Genomic DNA, 21,020 nt, shown 5'->3' with positions numbered 1-21,020 from the left:
GGAGGACCCAGATTCATGTTATTCCGGAACAAGAGCAAATTGGCAGTTAAATTGTAACCTGAAAAAGACTGGCTAGGTTAAATAACTTGCATTCATTGCATAAAAGAAAGACCTTTGTAGAGCCTGTTCTTATGTTTTGATACATTACTATGCATTGATTATTACCACTATATTTTTGTCTTGATTTCACAAAGCTTTAAGGTTGAAATGAAACGATAAACTGTTATGCCTGACTGAATAATCATTGGCCACATACTAATCTTTTTTTTTTTCAGAGAAAAACAACTGTGAAGCTTCCAGACCACTAACTGTGCTAATCACAGATAACCTGTGACTCAACTGAACAATTGTTGATGTTCCAAAGTAATTACATGGCATTATAAGTACACTTGTTAGGTTAATGGTGCGAAATTCATTAGTGGAAATAAATGTAATAAACGCACATATAAATATTCATGTAAAACGAATAATATATTGCATATTCTAGTATTTTGCTTTTCCTAACTGTATAAATATGCTATGGTATTCCTAATAAAAAATATTTCATACCATGTATTGAGATATTGAGGAGTAACAGAATTTATAAGTAGCTCAAAAGGCTTTTCATATCCCAATTTGTCCACTTTATTATGTCCTAATTCTATATATGTATATATTACAAGCATGCAACAAAAGTATTAATTGCAGCTACTGAAATGTAAGGATCCCAAAATGGGCATTATTATAAAGCTAGTCTACTTATATTTAATTGTGAAAAATATATCACACAACATATATTATATTTTGGGCCTGATTTATCAAGCAATTGTGCATAAGTTCGCTGCGCGTATATACGAGCCGATATATGAGTCTGTTTTCAGACTTTTGGTTTACTTGCAACACCTCAAACTAATTTAGATCAAGCTGTATATATACTAATTATCACTTTATAATATGTCATCACACAATAGTATGAATGTCAAAAAAATGTCACCAAGCATTTGCAATCTGATTCAAATTTCGTTCTAGTTTGGCTTTATAGAAATCAAATATTTGAAAAAAGGATTGTTGCCAAATATGGTTTAATACATGTATCAAGGAACATTTAGTGATTTCACCTGTATATATATATATATCTATATATATATATATGCATGTATGTACAAACATTAGTGCACATGAACCGAAACAAACAATATACACCTAAAAAGAAAAACTTTCTGGCGCATTTTTCAATTGATAGAACACAGTTAACGTGCACATAGCAGTTCCGCCTTGGCGCACAACAATGAGCATCACATATAAACCAATTAGTTAAAAAATGGCCCAACAAATATTGCATTCAAAAAATACTTAGCAAACCAATATGCAATTTTAAACTATCAAGGGTACAAAACTGGATTAGAAAATATTTTCCTCAAGACAAAAAAACAGACAAAGGAAAAAGCAAGTCAGGCAACACCCTTTCACATGCTCATGTTGATGCGCACAGCTGATAGGAATTTGCATGTAATTGGGACATGTGCAGTCTATGCAGTTTGGTTGTTTGTTTTTTGACAGTTTCACATTCCATATTCATTTATTAACCTCCTGAGCGTTACACTGAGGTCTAGATTTCTGTACCAAAAGTGATCCACTGTTTTTCATGAAATTTTTTTTATATATATATGTATAGATAGAAAGATAGATAGATAGATATACACCCCCATATATACATATAAATAAAGATAGATAGATAGAGATATAGATATATATATTTATGGAAGCAAAGAAGAATTTAGTTCGATGATCTAGTCCGCTGGCAAAAGCGAGGTCTCGCTTGCCCAAACTCACAAGTATTTATCACCAGGCTGATCCTTGGGTCCGGCATAAGCGTTTAGGTAAAGAGCTGAAATCAGTTAACTCTTTCCGAACATGAAAATAATAGGTCATTTAAAAATATGCTTATTTCTTAGCTAATATATATGTTTGAAACATTTGAACAGTCCAAACATTTTTATTTAGGGCTAAGTGTAAGATGTGTGCAATTTGAAAGAATATTTTTTTAGGAGAACAGGGACTTTTAATGCAAGCTCACCAGTGCTCACGTAGATGCGTGGCTCAGAGCGAGCAAGCAATTCAGTTGATAATTGCTGGGTGAATACGCCAGCGTACTCTCAACGGCTGAAAAATGGTTGATAAATAGGTTTTTGGCGCCCGATTTCAGATTGCGAATACGCGAGCTTCTGATTTTGCTTAAAGAATTAGGCTCATTATATTTACTGTGGCTCTGGTGACAAAACAAAGGGCGTAGAGCCACTAGATGGACAGCCCCAATATAATAATAAATATGCTCTTTAAAGTATATTTAAACTAATACTATTTGATATTCAGTTATAAAGCCAATATTTCACAAAATTGCAATGTTTTCTAATTTTGTGCATCACTCTTAGCTCAAATATATTACCATTCCGGATTTACCAGTAGGGTAAATGTCACTAAATGTATTTTTAATTGGTATGAATACTGCTTAATTTTATTTTTTATATAAGCTGGGAGATATCATTCTACTTATTTATGTTTATTTATGTATTTTTGGCAGCAAGGATATATACTTACTATTTATCCAGCGGTCCATGTATTTTCTTTTTATGTATTTATGCTCTGTTTATATCATGTTTTGTTTTAGAGAAGAAACAGGGTTTATTTTTATCAATCATGTGCTCAGTGTTCCTTGTAGTTCCTCTCTTCTAAACCTAATATATTTAGTTAAACCCAGTCACTAAAATCTCATAATGGTGAACAATGCTTTAATCCTTGCATATACACAAAAAATAGCTGCAAAGAGGCCCCAGGTAATTAAAAGCACTGAGATGTAACTAAAGACAAAAAAAGTGAAAACAAGAACCAAAGTACCTATTTTAACCTAAAAAAGGAAATCTACAATGACTTGGCTGCTACTGTCAAGTAATCAATAAAAATGGCATTAATTTTTTTTGTAAACAAATACATCCATGGTATGTTTTTAAATGGATTAAATGGTATTTATTTAAAATGGACAGAAAATTAAAATCGCATGGGCTGTTAACATTTTCCTGATTGGTTATAATGGATCACTTGCTCTCAAATGCTTTAGTGTTAACCACCACTAGATGATGCTGTATCCCCATGCAAAGTGTGTAACAAACGCATGTCTCCAAGGGCAAGAGTTTGTTACACACTTTACATGAGAATACAACTGGTGTGACAGAAATGTAAACTTAGATTCTTTTAACAATGGATATTTAAGGGGGAAAATGATTTTATAGTCCAGTATAGAAGGTAAGTGTTAATTACACTTTAAAGGCAACCTGTTTGAAAAAAAATCATTATATTATGAAAACTTTAGGCAAACACCAAATATTACTAAAGACATATCTTGAGCTGTTGCCATGGTTTTTCTGCCTTTGATTCTTAATCTTTATAGTTGAGTTCTGTACACTGTTTTCAAAGAAATTTGCAAAAACAACATGTACTGACTTTTAATCTATTTTTAAATGTAATACTGAAGTAAGTGCAGGTTTTGGACTTACTTGTTGCAGAAAAGCCAAAAATTTGTTGCTATTAAGCAAAGTGTGAATTCCACCTTACAGGTGATGAGAGGAGACAACGCTTTCACCTTACTTTATAGTTACCATCCCTGTTACAGTATAGACAGTGCAAAATACAGAGTTTGCATTTATTGCAGCGGTTTCAGTCATTAGTAGTAAGCAAGCATTATTAGAGAAATGTGGCCTATTACTGATAGCATGTGGGCAATGGTTTTAAATAAACAAATTATTACTATTTTAGGCTTTTAATGCCATATAATTTATCCTTATAACAAATGGACTTTTAAGAGGTAAAATATGAATAAACATAAATCTCAAGTGTTGTAAATGTTTTACTATTTGTATCATTGACGCCTTTTGTTGCAGATGTACAATACTGACCTCATGTGGCTAATATTTCTTAACATTAAGTGGTCGTTTTTCATTGGGAAAAATGAATTTTGATCAACAGCCATGCAATGCAAAAACATTTTGCAAAGTTTTAAGTACTAGCTTGCCACTTATCTTCATTATTTTGCGCAATAACTTTATTTATCAGAACAAAAAATATTATAAAAACACCCAAAAGAAAGTTTTATCAATCCAGCTCATGTGCCTAGAAGATTTTAGGGCAGACCTTTGCATTTTCTGCTTGACTGCCAAAGATTTGAAAATGTAGCTCCTTTATCAGTAAAAAATCTATAGCAGAATAAATAAACAACAATTGGTATTAACTGGGAATTAAGGCTTTGTAAAGGGAGGCTAATTTATTGTTATATCAGAGTTGATATATCCACCAGCAACAATAGCAGCAGTGCAACCAACAACACTAGTCACAAAGCTCTATATGTTCTTGTTTTGTAATATTAATGATTTTACAATGTTCAAAAAAGAATAATTGGAACTCTATTTAGGCTATAACCTGCTTGGAATAATATATAAATTGTGAACCTTTAAAAATATACCAAACTCTAGAACAATTTTATGGATTACTAAATTAGTGGTATTAGTCCAATACAGACTTACTGACTCCAAACCAACTTTCCATGTTTACTTTGTACATGCTAACTACTTCCCTTGGAAAATCCTTCCTTCTTATTACACTTTCACCTGTACTGTAAAATTGGAGTAGGGAAATGGTCACATTCATAATAAAAAATAACACCAGTAGGAGTAATGCTACAAATGTTTTCTTTTTGTAACTGATTACTTCTTTATTTTGTGACTGGCATTTTACTTTGGTTTAAAAATGGGTCTGCCATTTCTCAAACCCACAGTAAGGGTAATTTTTTTATCAGAATTTAGCTCACTGATAGGAGGAGAAATTGGTATGAAAAGGAAGGATAATGGGCTTTTTTGGTCACCCAGGATTGCATTGCTACTAAAATTAATTTTAAAAAATGTCTTTTTTTGGGTAAAAATATTTGAGTTCTATAATAATTTATTGAATGACTAAAGTGTGTTATATTTGTAATATTAGTAATACTGGAGTGAGTTACTGCACATGGCACAACCTCATTATATTACATTTACAAACACTTCTTCAGATCTATTTCCCAAATTGGTATTATCTATTAACAAATAGCATTTTTATACATTTTTACACTCTGTTTCCTTGTTACAACACAATTCTGGTATCCTAAAGGTAACATTGGTAGCCTAAATGTTTATACACACGGACAGCCTGAGAGCATGTGCTCTTCTTTAGTTGACACTGTTGAAAAAATCAGAAAATAAATATTTTTATTACAAAAATAATTCATAACGGCAGTAGATACCCTCTGCTATATATGTATCTGTAAATGATTACTATTTGTATTGCAGCTGAACTTTCAGTCTAAAACCAGATCTATTGAATTACCCAATTAAATAATAGGCTGCAGATTCAGGGTTTTTTTGTACTTGAATATCTGTTTCTGAGAAGGAAAACTTTGAAAAAGAAACCAAGACTCAGAGACAGGAACACAAAAAGATAGCTAAAGGCCACCTTTTTCTTAGTGTTGACTGTGGCTTAGAAAACAGCTAGGTTTTTTTACCCCCTATGTGTGCAGACCTAACTACTGTACAAAATCTCATTTTATTAAAGAAAATTAAAGTTGTGACTCATTACCTGCATTAATTGAATATAATAGGAATGTGTGTGTGTTTTTAACACAGTTAAGTTTTAGTTAACTTTTAAAGTTTTAGACTACTAAACAGTTGGGCCATGCATGGCACTGTGACTGCTACTTAAACTATATGCAGACTTTACTCCTTGCATGCCTCGGGGTCACAACACAGCTTTTAAAATAGACTCACACAAAGGAAGCACTTTCACCTTAGGACAGGAATAGCACATAAGGCCAAGATCAATAGGTACAATGATAAAAAAGAAAGCATTTTTAAAAATAAGAATATATTCTCAAGGTTAAATGTGAAGGTAGCTAAAAACACTGGCAAAATTATATTATAACCTAGGGGTGCTTGTGTATGCATGCAAATTCCTCTTGAGCTCCAAGGACCTCTACTATATTCTCATGAAGTCAGTTCTCTTTTTCCATCAACATAATGGACTTTGTGGCTGTACATCAGCGGAGAGGTGTAGGAAGGAGGGGGTCTGGTCAAAGCACTGACTTACTCAAATCAGCATTTAAAAGAAAGATTGCCTCTAGTTTTGAGGGTTCTGGGTTGTATGAGCAGATACTTTTATAACAGATAGCCAGCTTTATCCAGTAATAGGTATAACAAACTGCTCAAAAAACTCTAAATTGTATGTATCTGTACTGTCTGTGTATACTAATACATCTTGTGTTTCCCTTTCAGAAGATAACCTGGTATACAGTCACCAGGGGCATAATAACAACAGATTACTTATTACAGTGCCATGCAATGGGTCACACATCATAACAAGCTGTCATTTGTAATAGGCAAATGTGCCTAAACCAGGAAAACTAAACACATCAACACACTGCAAAAAAAGAAAAAATTAATAATAATAAAAACAATCTGTGGGAATCTGATATTCCCTCAAACATTCTCTAGTGGGAATCAATTACTGCTGCTGAAACCAATGGACCGGGAAGATTCCCAAGGGGGAATGTTTGAAGGAATGTCTGATTCACTGTTTTACAAATAGAGCCCAACACATCACAAGCAGCAGTTCTGGGTGCAACATAACACATTAGACCTGATTTATTAAAGCTCTCCCAGTATGGAGAAGATATACCACCCAGGTTCTTCTATTATAGCATATCTTATTCAGTCTTAGAGAGCTTTAATAAATCAGGCCCATTGAAATCAATGTAAAAAAAGCAAATTGACTTGCTTTTGGTGGTTTTTAAGCTTCATGCATTCATTTTTTTATACAGTTGCACAGGCTTCTCATTTGTGCTAAAAAATGCTTCTTTCTGATTGCTACATACATAGATCGTCTCACAGTGTGCATTAGAAGCTGTCACACATCAGATAGAAACCATCTCATTGGTTGGAGGACATTTCATCTCACATAGCTTTCTACTGCTGCCATTGATCTGTCCTTTTCATTTATTTGATTTCAGTTGTTTTAATAAAAAGAATTTAGCATCTTATCTATATAGGAACTCCCACTTCTTTAGACTGACACCCACCTATCAAGTCTTCTCAAGGGTTCAGAGTTTTTAGGATGAGTACTGTGATGTTTTCAGACAAAGCATGACCTGTGGAAAGACCTTAACAAGGACATGCTTTGCCTTCATTGCATAGCAAGCACATGGACCAAGTAATGATACTGGATCTAAAATCAGATCAGATAATTTCCATCCTCCTCCTATTACGATTATCTCACTGATTTTCTTTGAAGTCTGCAAACAACTGAATAGGACCTAAATCCATTCCTTGCCTTGAGATTCATCTTTGTTACCACTTTAAACGATCTTAGATACAAGAATAGCATATTTTCTTTTATTGTTATGTGATCATAATGTAAGTGTACTCTGCCACCAAATACATACCAGTATATGTAGATCAGAAGCAGATAAGAATTTACAAAACATTTGTGTTAGTAATTTAGCAATTGTTACAGTTTAGACATTTTCATACAATAAAACTTGCTCTTTACTTTTAATTATCACTCTTTACTTTCGGATATCAATAGATAAAGAGATGCCACCTGAAAAGATGCATGATTTTGATGCAAATATTGTGTGATTAATTGAAAATTTTTTTTCAGGATTTTTCTATTGCCATAGTAACAAGTTACTGTGTTAAAAGTAAAAAAAAAAGCATACCTCTGTTACATTTTGGTTCTTGTATACTGATTTATTATCAGTTGAAATCTTTTGGTTGCCCTGCTCTAAAGCATATTGAAAGAGAGGACTGTAGCTAGCGGGGAATTAGGTCAGCATAAGGCCACAAGACCAGATGCTAGAGTTGAGTATGGAGGTCTAAAGGGTTAAGGCGGTAAGTAAATCTGTACAAAGCATTGGTCAGATCACATCTGGAATATGCAGTCCAGGTTTGGGCACCAGTTCACAAAAAGGACATTGTGGAATTGGAGGGAGTGTAGAGAAGGGACTCTAAATTAATAAAAGGAATGGCGGAGCTTAGCTATGAGGAGAGATTAGCTGAACTGAACCTATTCTCCCTTGAGAAGAGACACTTAAAGGGGGATATGATCACCCTGTATTAATATATAAACGGTCCATATAGAGAACTCTCTTCCCCATTATTTACTTTGAGATCATTACAAAGAACAAAAGGGCACTCTTTGCGTCTGGAGGAAAAGAAGTTTAAGCTCCAGATAAGGAAGGGATTCTTCACTGTAAGGTCTGGGAAAAGTAGTTTGCAGCTGGTGGTAGTTTGCAGCTGGGAACATAAGTTATGATAGGTGTCCCTCGATGCCAATGTGATATGCTGAGCAATGCTTTAGAGCGCTCGCCACTCAAAATACTGCTTTTGGGGTGAGGCTGTTATTGTAATGTTGTTATTTGTTAAGGAGGTTTTTGTTGTTTTAGAGTTAATTATGTTATTATGGTTATTTATTAAGTTATTGTGATTTAAAAGAAGTGGCCGTTACAGACAATTTTTCCAAAAAAGGTTTCATGAGTGTTATTATAAAAAGAGAAAGAGAAAGTGGTCATGATGATGTGGTATATGTAAGAGAGGTGGCCAGCATTCTAGCTTCCTGGGTCAAAGGTTTTTACAATGAAATGTGGTGGTTTGCTTTGGATCCCAATGATACCTTGCAAGGTCCCAAGTAGAACTGATAACTTGCAGGATCATAGATACTACTTATAAATTTGCAGGGCTCCAGATACAACTGATAACTCGCAGGGTCCCAAGTACACTGAAAACGTGCAGGGTCCCAGTTACAACCTATAACATGCAGGGCCCCAGATACCACTGACAACTCACAGCAGCCCAGGTACCATTGATAACTTGTAGGGTTAGATAGAAATCCTAACCCATCGAAGATGGTTAGGATCGTATCCCCTAAGGTTTAATGGTATCTATACTGGACAGTATTATTAGATAAAGTAATATATTACTGCAAGGGGTAAGTTCTACATTTATTTGGGTAGATTATAAAAAGGATTTATAGCTTAATGTATTATTCAAGCCTGGGGCTTGTGCAGCTTGGAGGTTGAGTATCTGTTTGGTTATGTATTCTAATAGTAGAAGTTTTTTTATCCAAATTCCCTCCACGGGGGTTATCAGGTACATGTTCTAAGCCAAAGAATTGTAGTGCTTTGGTGTCAAATAAATGTCTAGTACCTATGTGATGACATATAGGTGTGATAACTCTCCCTACTGTAATGGAGTATATGTGTTTGTAGATTTGCTTTTTAACCTCCCTAGCGGTAACCCCAAGTTACTCGGGGTAGAAAAAACTTGCTAAAAGTGGTAACCCCGAATCACACTCGGTGTAGGTAAAGCAGCGTTAATAATGATAAATAAAGTCGTACCTTATCGGCCGGCGTCCTCCTCCATTCTGCTTCTGCGATCCCATCTTCCTGAAGGCTCCTCTCTTCCTGTCTTCCCCCTGCAACAGCGTCTCTGTACTGATGAGTCACCGGAGGAGTTCCTGGTGACATCTGTGCGGGTGTTGCTGGTGGGCGTGGCCAGCAGGAAATTCAAATTTTTTGTTTTGGATTCAATACAAATAACTGTATTGAATCCAATACAATGTAGCCAGTATCTTTCTGACCGTTGGAGTGGGAGATACACTGTTACAGTGCACTGCCTACCTGCCAATACATTTGATTACTGACCTCTGCCTGATCTTTTGACCATTTCTCTGCCTGCCGCCTGCCCTGACCTCTGCCTGGACTTTGCCCACTTCTTTGCCTGCCGCCTGCCCTGACCTCTGCCTGGATTCTGACATTTTTGCCTGCTGCCAGCCCTGACCTCTGCCATGGCATCCAAAAGGCGTCTCTCAAGTCAAGCTGCATATGAACAACTTGCAGACAGCTAAAGCGACTTGGAATCCCAAGTAGAGTCAAGTGACAGTGATTACCCTGGAAACCTGTCATCGGACACAGAAAGTGACAGCAATTCAGACATTGAGGATAGTGACATCCGCATCTGGTGCTCTATTGATATCAGTCAGCCTCAGCCAGTGCCCCCAAGATTCCTATTCACTGGGGAGGCTGGTCTGAAAGTAGAGGTGGAGCACAACACCCTGGCATACCTGGAGCTATTTCTGAATGACAAAACCATACAAAAAATTGTTGAGGAAACCAACAGGTACGCCAAGCAACAGTTAGCTGCCACATCCAGCAGGTTTTCCAGGACCAAAAAATGGGAACCTGTCACTGAAAAGGACATTTGGCTGTTTCTGGGCCTAATTATTCTGCAGGGAGTGGTGGGGAAGCCCCCGCAGAAGTGGTATTGGTCCACTAATAGGCTCATCGCTACCCCTTTTTTTGGAACAGTCATGTCTGAATACCGTTTTTGCCTAATAATGAAGTTTCTACATTTTTCAAATAAAGCTTAAGCTGAAAAAAATCTGGGAGTTGTATCAGATATTGTTGGAGAACTTCAGAGACAGCTATGTCCCCCAAAGAGAAGTAAGCATAGACCAAAGTCTAATGGCCTACAAGGGGCGGCCCAGCTGGATCCAATATATTGCATCTAAGAGGGCCAGATTTGGAGTCAAGTCCTTCATGCTGTGTGAATCAGCAACAGGGTACATATGGAACACCCTCATTTACACCGGGAGAGGCACAAAATTTAGCCCCAGATTCAACAGCTATGGAGTGGCGACATCATCTGTGCTGTCACTAATGGAGCCATCGCTGAATCAAGGATATAGAGAAATAGTTGCCTGGCAAAAAGAAAAATGATGGCCCTGCGATGGCATGACAAAAAAGATGTGTGCCTTTTGAGCACTGTACACAACACCGCCACTGCTATGGCTAGAACAAGAGGAGGGAAAGACATTTTGACATTTTTGACATTAATGACTTTTTATTCTGCTGTTAGCAAACAACAGAGAAAATATTATAAAAAAAATGTTTAGGCATCTGGTGGAACAATGTCTTTGGAATGCTTTCATTCTTTTCAAAGCAAAGAATGACAGGCCTGTACTTCATCATGATTTTATCTGGCAAATTTGTGAGGCCATATGTCTAAAATATCAAAGACAGAAACGAATAGAGTTGGACGTCGTGCTACCACGGTGGTGAACCCAGAACGCCTGACCGCTTGCCACTTTATGGACCACATACCACCAAGCGCAAGAAAAGAAGCGCCAACAAGGATGTGCGTGGTGTGTTGCGCACAAATAAGAAAGGAAACCCGGTTCTACTGCCCGGATTGTGATTTGGACTCTGTGCTGTCCCTTGTTTAAAAATATATTGTTGTTGATTAGTTTAAGAGAAAAATCATAAAAACCTCAGATTTTGGTGTTTTTTATTTAAAGTTTATTAATAAATGTAATTATTATTATTATGACATGATTTTGAGTTTGAGTTTCAAACTTTATTTTACTTTTGTTTGGACATATTCTGGTGAGTTATGCCTAAGAATTACAGGCCTACAATGAAAATAATTTTTCATGAAAAAAATGTACCGCTTTTTGACATAAAAATCCAGAAAGAAATGAACTGCTAGGGAGGTTAAATGGTCATTTTGTTTTGCCAACATAGAATGATGCATATGTGCAAGTATTAGATATATACATATTTAAGCTTTACATACCAACAGTAACATCTTTAGACACTTTTATATCTATATAAAAAATCTGAACATTTTGCAAACTTCCATCTATACAGATTCAAACAACAGTCCTATCCTGATCCAGACCTAGGTGACAACACTCCTTGCATCCTTATTCTGACCCCATTTAATGAGTCAACATACATTTTTTTTCCTAAATTTACCATGAATTCTTAAGTATTCTCATAGCCTAGAAAACTTTATATAAATCACATTTTCCATGCCTTTTATGTATCCCTCTCAACAGACTTGTAACCCCAAGTCTCTGGCTCAATTAGCTGGACAATTTTAAACCCAATACGTTGGATGACTTGACTGAATCCATTTCTGTAAAGATTACAGCCTATACATGTAACCATAAAGTGTAATGTATCAATGCTTCTACAACAACCTAGAGGTAAAAACTTGTCATATGTACAAATTGACATTAATTTTAGTTCTCTTGCAATAATGCAAATAAGTAGCATAAGCTCCAATTGATATTCTATTAGCATCTTCAACCGGAATTCCATTTTAAATCCACCAATACTATCATTGGTCATTTCTGAAATGTAAGTATAAGACCCACATAGATTTGTTCCTATACTTTACTTATTGTACCTATACTTTTTCAAAAACCACTACTAGCAACAATGTAAATTTCAATATATATATATATATATATATATATATATATATCCTCACATTAAATGTAGTATTATGTGCAAAAATAAAGTATTATATTAAAGTAATTGTATGTATCTTCACTATAATAACCTGTACCTTTCAATGTACACTATTATATATGTATAGGCCATTATTTGTATACAGTTTTGTACCCCTGAAGAAGCCAAACCGTATATTTTTATAGCATTTGTTATTCCAACCCTGACTGTTAACAGAACTGGAGATGCACCTAATCTTGATGTTTTGAATAATTATGCATGAATCTGAAATATGTCAATACATAAATAACTTTAAATGACTCTGAGCCTCTAACCTCTTTCTTTCCCTCTCACACTACTTATTCTTATTTGCATTTTTAAAGAGGGTTGCTCACACTTACACTCTTTGGGAAAGAGGAAGATTTTCTACTAAAAGTTTGATGAATGAATGATAAAAGCACATTTATCAATGCATTTTCTGTCCACATAACAGAATTGTTACATATGGATGGGGAGAGATTCATTTATCCTGTGTAAGCTATGGGTTATAACATGGAACTTACATGTGGCTTCTTCAAAAGTGTAGGTATAAGCTGGATTTCATCAAAGCCAGCAAGAAGGGTTTCTACAAATAACACCAAAGGTAAAATAATATTTCTTGTGCTTTTATTTTACAATAAAGCAAAACAAAAAAAAATATTTTTAGCAAATAATTTGACTTGACAGTTTTGTTTTAATTTTATGGACCACATTAAGCAAATATTATAATGAACAAAATAATGCAATAATAAAATTATTTAATTCTGCTTCTGTTTCACACTGCATTGCTTCTAACTTAAACTTATAGTATAATTAAAAATGTTTGATGTTGTATTAAACAGATTGTATTTCTAAACACAATATTAAAAAAAACAAGATTAAAAATCATTAAAATCCTATGCATGTGTTAAAAATGGCAATTGAACAAAAATCCTCAAATAAATCCTAATGTAAAAGCAATAAACACAGTACCATATAATGTACTGAAACGTAGATGGAATTCAACAAAAGCAAACAAAAGTGATGAGTGGAAAAAATGTTGTTTAAATAACATTTATAGTGAGTCAGTTGGTGAACATAAATTGCTGTTTTACAATCACTGAACCAGATATGGTAAAAACTGACTTAATTTAAAACTGATATTCTGGAAAACAGAGAGCAGAAAGCAAGGCAGAAATCTAATGATAGGCTCTTACATTCCCATCTGCTTGGAAAAGCAGGGAGACAATACAGGTGCAGCAGACACACCTGACAGAGCAAGAGAATGCTGAAAATTTTAAAAGAAAGTATTACAGCATGATCATAAATTGGAGTCAATGCAGACTAAGCATTTCATTAATGCAATGCAATATTATGTGTTAAGACTTTCTGTGGTCAAGTAGTCTGCTCTAAATGGGCTAACTGTGCACCTCACACTAAAACCCTTTATTTAATGCAAAACATGAATATGCACAGGTAGTGAACATCCATAAATAGTTTTGCACCAAAACAGGTGTGTTGGTGTAAATAGCACCACAATGCACCCCAGAACCCCAGAGTGTGTTAGGTGTCCCTAGTAAAAACCTAGACAACCTTACACATGTTGTGACTATGGGCATTAAACTATTGAAATAATTTTACAGGCAGTAAAAGAGGTTTAAAGTGACTATTGAATATATGGCAACGACCAGGTCAGTGCAATATGAACTGATAAATTAGATGTTTTTTGGCCACAGTAAAAGTAGATATGTTTGGAACAAACTCAAGACAGCATTTTGGAAAAAAAAAATTATACCAACTGTGAAGCATGAATATGAAAATGTTGGTCTCGTTAACGTAGAACCTCATCGATCTTCAACCAAAATTCAGGTTTCAACATGCCAACCACCTTCCCCATAAGGCTTTAGTGAGTGAATAAAAAAAAGGGCAGAAGACTCAGGAAACCTACTTTGTGTTACTTCCCCCACCTCCTAGATTGTAAGCTCTTCTGGGTAGGGTCCTCTTCTCCTCCTGTGCCACTGTCTGTGTCTGTCTGTCATTTGCAACCCCTATTTAATGTACAGGTAGTCCCCCAGTTAAGAACATCCGACATACTGACGACTCCTAGATACAAACGGGGCTTCCCTGCTTGCTCATGTGCAGGATAGAGACTTGATAGGGGGATAGGGCAGTTTGCATGACTTCCTCAATGTCTAGGCGCAATAAAGATTTTTTTTTTTGTTTGTGATTACCTCACAGTGATTTTATACAGAATTTAATACAGAAACTGACACCAAACATCTGTCCTAATTACATTAATAAAACATAAAATGTACCTGTTCCGACTTACTTACGAATTCAACTTAAATTTAACTTAAAAACAAACCTACAGTCCCTATCTGGTATGTAACCCGGGGACTACCTGTAGAGCGCTGCGTAATATGTTGGTGCTATAAAAATTCTGTTTATTAATAATAATAGTAATAATAATAATAGTAATAATAATAATGATGATAATAATAATAATAATACTGGAGATGTGTGCGGGTGACATCATCATGCCAGCAAAATGAAAGTGTTTCCACCAGGGGAGTCCGTCTGTGGAGGAGGTGGACCTTAGAGAAACTCAATATGTGTTTGTATGATAGTAACAAAGACACTGGTTTACCAATATTTGAATTCTCTTTTACTGCTTTAGTAACTGGAAGTTGTGTTGGCACTGAATGGATAAAAGAGTCATCTGTGGTATTATTTAGTCCTTTGTCCCTTTTACAAGGAATTTTATTATCAAGTAAGTTCCCATGCCTTTCACTCCTTAAATTCCTTTTGAATCCCACAGCATTTCTTTCATTATGACATTATCTCAATTTCCTTTCAGTTTTTACTATGCAATAACCAGGGGTAAACATAGGGATGCACAATGTGTGCCACTGCAGGAGGGCACTGGACTCTTCTTAGCCAACAGGAGTTCCCACAGGGTCCCCAAGTCAGTTCTGCACAGGGGCCTGCTGTTGGCTATATACATCACATGCCATAACCTATTACATATACTTTTTTTTTTTCAGGACACATAAGGCTTTTATTTGGTAGCAGATTTAGACACATATACTTTTGTTTCCTAGTTTTTTTTGTAATCAATACTTTTTTATATATTTGATAAATAATACCTATTTGTATATATAAAGAATGTAAAGAAATAAATAACATTCCTGTATTTTTCCCCACCTTCCAAGTGTTAAATAAATTTATACAACCCCATATATGTACCACTAAATGTATTCATCTGTTGATTAAAATGATAAAGCATTGTTTGAACTTTATGTAATATACTGGAATCATAAAGCGCGAACCCAATGTATGCATTCTAGTTTAGCAGGTCTTTATTTCCCTTTTGATGCTATGTTGTGATGAACGATAAATAAACTATTTGTGTACATTGTTAATGTTACATTAACATAAAATTAGGTGGAATTAACAAGGGAATGTACTAGCACAATTGATACTTATTCATAAGGTTACAATATGTATTTGAATGTCAGTCTGACTACAGCAATAATTTACCTTGACCAATGAGTCTATCCATTGTATACAATGTATTAGAACAGAGCAATTTTTTGGGGCAATCGCAGAGACGGTGGTCCTGATTTAAAGCTCTCCAAGGCTGGGGAGGATACAATTTCAACAGTGAAGCTGGCTATTCCAGCTAACCTGGAATGGATCTGTTCCAGGATTTAAAACATTTGCTGGCAAATGATTTTGAAGAAATCCATTCCAGGGTTACTGGATCACCCAGCTTCACTGTTGAAAGTGTATCCTCTCCAGCCTTGGAGAGCTTTAATAAAGACCAGTGTATATTGGCAGCATATGTTTGCCTGTGGGTTTTTTTTCTTGTTTCTTTGAAAACTAGCTTGGTCTACATACTGCCGCAGCAACCCAATCTACATTGCTGCAGTTTACATAAAAAGCTTTTTTAGTTACTATGATCTGTGACAACAGTGATAATTCTGCTGTCTCCTAATGGATATTTTAGGAGGATATAGTGGCTGTAATGGTGGCTAGGTAATCTACTACACTACATGGCTTGGCATGACCATACTGATCCAAATCAAGTAGACGTGATCTGCCACAGCATGGTGCATCCAGACCACCACTTTGATTACAGCACCAATGTGCAGAAACCCTGCCTCTCCCACTATTCCCTGCCTCACATTTTTTCATTTTTGGGGGGCGTATTAGGAAGTATAGCTAACTGTTCTTATCAACTACGGCAATGAGGGAACTAATTAAATGGTTTTAACTGCAACTGTATTAAAAGACCTGCTGCAAATAAAAGGCAGTAGCACAATTCATGTGCACTAGCAACAACTGTAAGTTAGTACCCAGCTTAAAGCGGAACTAAACTGAAAACAAAAAAATGACACTTAACTTTAATCCCGCAGATGGTGCTGGACCTTTCACTTGATCCAGTCCTCCGTCATCCCAGAATTTCTCTGCCTCCCAGTGCCGAAGAAGGGCTAGGCACTGTCATCTACTCTCTTGTGATCCATCTTTTTCTCTTCTTCTCAGGGCATCACCCAATTTCACAGGTGCGAGATCAGGTGACGTACCTGCTGTAAAGGGGAAGAAAAAAGAGAGCCGATCTCACTACCTATGCATGAGATCAGCATCTCTTTCCATTAGTAGAGCACCCAGAGCCTCCCAGGATGTGTGACGTTAGGTATCCCGGGAGGCTCTGTGCTCCACCTTTTTTGTTGCACAGATCATTCAAATCATGTGCAAATTATATTATATAAATCATGTGTACATTTTTTCGTGAGAAGATGGTCTTTGTGATTGAATATATTGTTTTTGTTTATCAAATTTGTATACAAGTTTATATATTTGTTTATTGAGAAAGTATTATCAAAAATTCAATAGGTCTAAAAGTTTTTTTCCAGAAGAAGTGGATAATAAATCCATGAAATGTGTCGAAAGACAACCAATGAAAACCATTCAACTATTATAAAAGTTTTAGCGCTGTTTGTTTTTAAATATTACTGTATTTTTAGGAATGTTGGTGGTGTGTATGTTAAAGTAATTCAAGACAGGATGGAAAGAAATATCTACTAGTTTTTCATATGTCACACAACCTAGACACAGGAAAGTTGGGTGGATTTTCCTTAAGCTGTTCCCTAATCTGAAGTCTTTTTTTCTTATTACAAATTCCTCTTTCCCTTATTCAGAAGTGTATGTATCTTCAGGTTTACTTGAAATCTAATAATGTAAAAAGGTAAATCCTTCATCACCTTGAAAACCCAATAGCGAGCAGAAGCTTTCTACAAGTTTGGATAATTGAGTTTTTTTTTTTTTAGTAAAGATTCTCAATTTAGTATTTTTTTCCTTTTTTAGCTGTCTTGTCCTGTTGGCAACTAAATCTCCAACAGAGTCATATATAGCAAAATAATGCTATCGGGGCTCTATCTTTTCTATATTATATTAGATAGTAGCATTTTTAATGCATGTCCTCTCTGAAGATTTACCATGTGGCAGGAAATGAGTGAAAATCTTCCCAGAGTTCCATACTTATTGACAGAAATTCTCCCTGCAATCTATAACTAAAAAAAACAAATGGGAGCTTTGCTTTAATTCTGAGATCCAGGGAAAAGGAACAACGGGGTGCAGCTCGTTCATTCTCCTTCCTCCCTCTCCATAAAGCAGAATAGTTGGAAATGTTAAAAACAATGGTGAAAGATCCTTTCCAACGACAAAAATCTAACGTGTGTACACAGTTTTACTAGCTTTCTCCCCCAATGCTTCTTCTTTTCAGTGTTCCATTCATTGCATGCCTGATGTCTTCACTTACAATGCTAGGATCCAATTACAACCTAAAGCACAGAAAGAAAGGGTTGAGTACCAGCTGCTGCAAGAGATAAGGTGAGTTCAACTATTTATTTAGGTTTCCCTAGATGAAAAAAGCCCTAAAACTTTGCAGTGAAAGAAAGGCCAGCTGTAAAGAAAGTTTTGACTTTTTTCTGGAGTTAAGCTACGTACACATTTCCAATTATTATCGTTGGTAAACGAACGACGAACGATCCTGCACGATATCTGCGAACGATCGCATAGCACCGATCCTGTACATGCAGATAACTGCAGATAACGACACGATCGTTCTCAGATATTGTACACACAATAGATCCGATCGTTGGACGATCGTTGGACGATACAGGAAGTGAGCGAACGTCTGTTTGTCGCACATGCTCAGACCATGAACGATCACTGAACGACCGTACACACGATAGATGGTAAACGATCGTCGTCCAATCCGATCCGCCGGTCCGGTCGTTCATTTCCAGCGACTATTCTCGTTCGTCTGCGTCGTTGGTTACTTTTTTTATGAACGATTTTTGCCCAATCGATCGTTCGTCGTTCGTTTCCAACGATAAAAATTGGAAGTGTGTACGCAGCTTTAGGCTTTAAGACCCTAAATAATTATATTCAAGAACTGTATTCAGTAATACTCCTGGATAATTTGGTGAACAAAACCTAGACTAAATAATGTTACTCATGTGTACAAAATATGACTAGGTATGTTATATTTCAACATTGAAGGATTTGTATAATACACAACTGTTAATATGTTGTGGAGGATTCTGCTCAAAATGAATTAGCTCAAATCAACCAATGAGACTGAAGAGTGCTGAATGAGAGATTAATGCTGATAGATTCTCACGGTTACTGCACTTTGATATTAGCTTTTTTTTTTTTTTTTTTTTTAAGACTGCAAATTGTATTAGAACATGACTGCAAAAATGAAATAAGTATGGTCTCCTTAGGCAAGATCACTTTAAATTTTATAAGATAACTATTTCAAAAGGTAAGGTTTGTCAGGATAACTTCTTGATTGATTTTTGAGAATTTAAGTTGCATGCTTTTAGTGGCCATTTAGATTAGTATGTAGAAGCTTTAGAGATGACGGAACATCAGAGATTATTTTGCATGCAGCCTACAAGCCAAGATTGCTAAGGAAAAGAGCTAATTTGGAACCCATCCGTTACAATGACAAATTGCTCCTTCTCATGTCTGTGATTGCCATATCATTATACATCAATACCAACACACAGTCTCTAATTGAAACAGACTGTCAGACTATATTCCATTCTCATGCAGTCAAACTATTCTGAAAAGTATAAGAGTGAATATCCCACAAGAAACATCATCCCGAATAAATGTATTGCCATTAGAGCATGTTAAATTAAACCTGTAATTGGTTTACACAGTTACATTAGGTTCAGGGTATTAAAGCTTCCCCTGTGGCTGCTGGGACTGACGTATTAGGTTAGGGCTGGGGGTTAAATGTTAAAGATTAAGTGTAATGGGTTGGAGTAACAGTTTATCATTTTAGGGGACAGGTTTAGTGTTCAGGTATGGGAGGCTTCAATGTTTCATTTAGGCTGTCTCAAAATTTTTACCTATGGGGAATGTCTAAAATTACTGAAGTATCATGAAACCCATACTAAATCCAATTTTTTGGAGGGTAGATAACCATTTTATGTAAGGCTAAAATTATCTTCTTTTTCTTACGTCTAAATTATTTTTTAAAAAAGGGGAAGCCCCTACCTACCCTTTCTGAATGGGAGCCGAGAGCCTCCTGGGTTACATATGTCCCATATACCAGGAGGCTTCAGGCTGCTCCTTCTTAATATTGGGCGTGCGTAGATGGGGCTTTTTACTGCAATGGGAAAAAAAGTTCTGATCTCACACATGTGCAGTGAGATCGGCACTCTTTTTTTCCTATTTTCAGCAGGCTATGTCTCGCGCCCACACAGTGCGATATCGGGTGGTGTAACCAGGAGAGGATCGAAGATTGCAAAAGATGGCGGCCCCTGGTGCTTCTCAAGCGCTGGCATGCAGGAAGATTCTAGGATGATGTAGGGCTGAATCGAGGACAGCTACGGAGGGATCGAGGGATCTCCAGGGGTAATGGTAAGTGGGTTTTTATTTTATGCTTAGTTCCACTTTTAATTGGTGGCCAGTGGAAATTATGCCTTTTGTAAAGTAATGGCTACCATCTAATACTACCTTTATAGCACCTAAAATAGCATTAGAATTATGCAGCATGATTCAGGTATCATAACAGAGAAGGTCAGTCAAGCACAGTGCAGGGAACCCCTAGCAACTTCTGGAGGAACCCTGGGTTACACAGAGCTCTACTTAAAAATGGCTGGGTTAATTAGACCTTCTAATAAAAGAACTCCAAATTGTACTGAGCAAATAATACTATCCTAACAAACTGTACAACTTCATCGTAACTGCTATACTGTAGTTGCCAAAACAGTTTATCTTGCCTCAAGTAGATGCTGAAGAAGATGCTGTTGGAGTTCCTTGGACTCTTGGAATAACTGAAGTATGTCTGCCTTGTAGTATCATATTTGGTGTTACTAGTTAACATTTTACTGATACCATTGTGCCTCAAACACATAGCATTGAAAATATGCTTGAAAAGAGAAATAAGAAAATAAAAAGCAAAGCAGATCCAAGATTATGGATTGCCACAAGCCATATGAGCAGACAACGTTGTGTTTATCTTTCACTAAAGTTGTAAGTTTGGGTTTTATGTAGCCTCAGGGACTAGTTTATGTCTAGTTTACCTTAAAGGTACCCTTAAACTCACTATACATGTTCAACTGATTGTCCAATC

Source organism: Pyxicephalus adspersus, chromosome 4 (genome assembly GCF_032062135.1).
Source record: "Pyxicephalus adspersus chromosome 4, UCB_Pads_2.0, whole genome shotgun sequence".
In the NCBI taxonomy this organism is placed as follows: Eukaryota; Metazoa; Chordata; class Amphibia; order Anura; family Pyxicephalidae; genus Pyxicephalus; species Pyxicephalus adspersus.
The sequence above is the reverse complement of the archived record's forward strand: the minus strand, read 5'-3'. Positions refer to the sequence as shown.